The sequence below is a fragment of the Sciurus vulgaris genome (assembly GCF_902686455.1).
Source record: "Sciurus vulgaris genome assembly, chromosome: 17".
Taxonomy (NCBI): Eukaryota; Metazoa; Chordata; class Mammalia; order Rodentia; family Sciuridae; genus Sciurus; species Sciurus vulgaris.
The window spans coordinates 23,903,968-23,907,451 of NC_136478.1; the positions used below are offsets into that span (position 1 = coordinate 23,903,968).

General features: G+C 40.6%; 1 pseudogene across 1 annotated transcript; it reads right to left on the minus strand.

Annotated features, from left to right (window-relative positions):
• Positions 1–603: 603 nt before the first annotated feature.
• LOC306647737 (small ribosomal subunit protein uS2-like) lies at positions 604–2,961 on the minus strand (annotated as a pseudogene). Its single transcript has 2 exons — positions 2,799–2,961; positions 604–1,540 (listed from the first exon to the last, which is right to left on the minus strand). The product of its transcript is annotated as a small ribosomal subunit protein uS2-like (transcript).
• Between the last annotated feature and the right edge of the window lie 523 nt (positions 2,962–3,484).

Below are 3,484 nucleotides of genomic sequence, written 5' to 3' on the forward strand. Positions count from 1 at the left end.
TAGTTTTATTTTCATCATTATGTAAAGAGTCAACTTTGGCCTTGCATGATCATAGCACTCTTATGATGATGACAGTTGTTTATCTCACAAATACACAGAGCTCACCCTGGCTTTCACCTCTCCACACTTTCTCTGTCAACAGCAGACATTTATTATCTGCAGGAAGAAAGAGATTACCTTAAGCATTGCTTTTACAATGATTAATGTGAAGAATAATCATTGAAGGGTGCAGTTTCACAAAGGAAACAAATGCCTGTCTTTATGGATTATTGAAAATCATAATGTTTCATCTTCTGTAGGAAAATGAAATGATCAAATACCAGTTTGCAGTATTCAAAGGAAATATAGATACCATTTAGATATAGTCAGAGTTCATCCATAAAGCAGGCACCACAGTGAAGGGTATTCACGTGTGCATTAAGACTACTGAACAAGATGCATTGTGCTGTAGAAGACAGAATTGGAAGCAGAGTCAAGCAAACCCGCTTTAAGTTCTTGATATGTTGGCAGACATGAAATGTCGTGATGATTCTTTTTATAAAAAAAATTGGTGTTCATTTTCTTTAACCTTATTTCCATTTTGCTAATTGTCTGCAGAATGGCTCAAGACCACTCAGTGGTTATTCCTACCCATTCAGTGGCCTGAGCAGTGGAAGCTGCAGACCAGTCTTCAGTGGCTAGCTGAGCACTCCAGTCTTCAGCATGGAACTGCTGGATAGGCACAGAGGGCCACCTGCATACCTTAGACCAGTCTGCAACCTCAGGTTGAATAGCAGTGAACTCAGGAGCTGAAGCAGTCCGTTCATCCTGAAATTCCTCCTTGGTCACAGCTTTTTCAGCAGCAGCCTGCTCTTCCTTTTCAATCTCTTCAGGATCTCTGTAAAAGTAGACATCAGGCATGACCTCCCATGGGTGTTCATGGGAAATGGTACCACACATGCACAGAACTTATTGGGGCAGCATCCACCACATCAGACCCACAGAATGAGCTCCCTTATTGTTGCACAGAATGGCAATGTACACATAGTGCAAAGGAGAGTCTGTGTTACACAGAGCAACGGTAGGCAGATTGACATAAGATGCTTCTGCAAGAGGCAGGTGGTCAGCCCTGGGATCAGTAACCACCAGAAGAAGTGGCTCTGAATCTAGTTAGTGTAGGTTCCAGGGGTGAAACAGCCAGCAATGGGAATGACAGAGCAAACTTCAGCACAGCCTGCTGGCCAGTATTCCCAGAGGATGTGACACTGACATTAGCAGGGGGTTTTCAATAGCAACAATGGCATGAGCGGCCAGCAGAAACTTCTCCCAGGTCCTCTTCAGATTTATGATGTATAGATGTATATGCCATCGCCTTTCCTTATGTAGCTATATTGTTCCATCTGGAAATCAAGGTTGGTGACACCTAAGTGGGTTTCTGCTGCAAAGAATTTGAAGACATCCTCCTTCATTTGCAGGATATCAAGGTCTCCAACATTGTGACAGTTTCCATTTAAGTTATAACCGGAATCAAGGAAAATGCCAGTGCCATATGGACCCCTCCCTGGGTATTGCAGAAAGTCTCTTGAAGACTTTTTAAAAGCCTTATATTTATTTAACACTTACAGACCCATCATTTTATTTGACTCTCCCAAGATCCCTCAGATAAAGGTGGAAACTTACCTTTGCTACACAATCATCTTATCATTGAGTCCTGACTGCTCCTTTTATCGCTACTCTCCTATCCGCTCTTTCTGTCTCCATTAATAATGTTAGTCCAAGGCTCCATCACCACTCACCTTCTCAACTGCAAGGTAGACAGAGTAAGTTTCCTAGATTGCAAATTATAGCGCACCACCTCATTGCTTAAACACAGCAAAGGTTTCACATTGCACTTATAATAGAATCTGTATTGCTAAGGAAGGCCTACAGATTTCATCTGATCTGAAGTCAATGGGTGTGGGAAGCCATCCTTATTTAGCAGAATCAGACTAGGTGGAGCCGTGGGACACAGATGTCTGGCTTCTAGGAACCGCCGGGAAGTATGTGGTGTTGTGTGGGAGTGGTTCCCTGTCTCCCTCAGAAACAGTCCCCTTAAGAGAGTGGCTCCCCTAACTCTACCCTATCCTGTCCATCACAGAAGAAGCTTCTCCTGGTCCTTACCTGTGTATATAAATAAAAGAGAGTTGGGTGACTTGTTGTTGTAAGAGCCTAGAGTTGGTGGTTGTAAGAGCCCAGAGCTGGTATGGCCAGACCTGTCATACCCCTTTTCATTTAAAAAGAGTATTGGTTCTTGTGTATTTACTGAGTAGATAAATTTTGGAGGTTATAGAAAAACTGCCAACATCATCCTCTGGCAGTTAACCCTTTTCTCTTCCACGTGGGATGTGGCAGAGAGGACCCCTACAAATGGGCACATGACTTGCCACCTAGCAGGCAGCGCTCTCTGTAGGTACACCTTGTGCCATCCCTATGTCTTATAGAAGACCCTCAGGATTCTACTAACAGTCTTTTCCACGCTCTTTGCAGTTCTACTAACTGCATCCTTAATGTTCTTCCAGCTTCTACTAAACACCCAATTATCAAACTACACATTTTAGGATTTTTCATGACAACATCCTGCTTCCAGGTACCAAAATATCTCCTTGTAATCTGTTGTATAACAAATCACTACAAGATGTGGTGGCTTACAACAACATTTATTTTGCCTAATAATCTACTACCTAGACAGGAATTGACAAAGAGAGCTCTTGTTTACTGCATTAGACATCGGCTTGGGCAGCTGAAAGGTTGGAGATAGAAACATCAGAAGACGTGCTCACAAATATGTGGGCTGCTGGTCCAGAATGACTCAGATGACCAACACTGGAACAGCTGGGCTCTCTTGAAACTTCCCTTTATCTCTAAGAAATATGTCCAAGCAATCTCCCCAACTGAGAGCTTCAGTGAAGCAGGACGTCTTGCATGATGTTCCAGGACTACCATAGTGTAAGATTCTAGACTCAACTTTGCAGAAGAGAAAAATAAATGTTATTATTTTAAGCACCTAAATTTTAGATAATTTTCTAGGTGATAGATAATTAATACCTGCTTCAATAAATCATGTTATGCATAATATCTTTGTTACGATAATGATAGGCTCAAAAATTTTTTGAAAACCTTTATAATTGGAATATGCAGGCATGTGTGAGCTTTTTAACCTATATTTTGACTGTACTTCTTCATTCACAAACCTATTATTCTCATTTTCTTGTTAAAAATACTATAGGTTGATTGAGGTTTACTTACTCTACAAATTTTTCATGTATTTAAATTATACAATTTGATCACACTTATCATATGGATACTTTTTTGAAACTATTACCATAATTGCTAAGGAACACATAAATTATCCCTCCCATTTCCATATGGCCTACTGAAATCCCATTGATATTAATTTCTGTTTGATAGGGTTTTATCTAAGTGGGATTATACAATACTATTTTTTTCATCTTTCACTTATCATTAT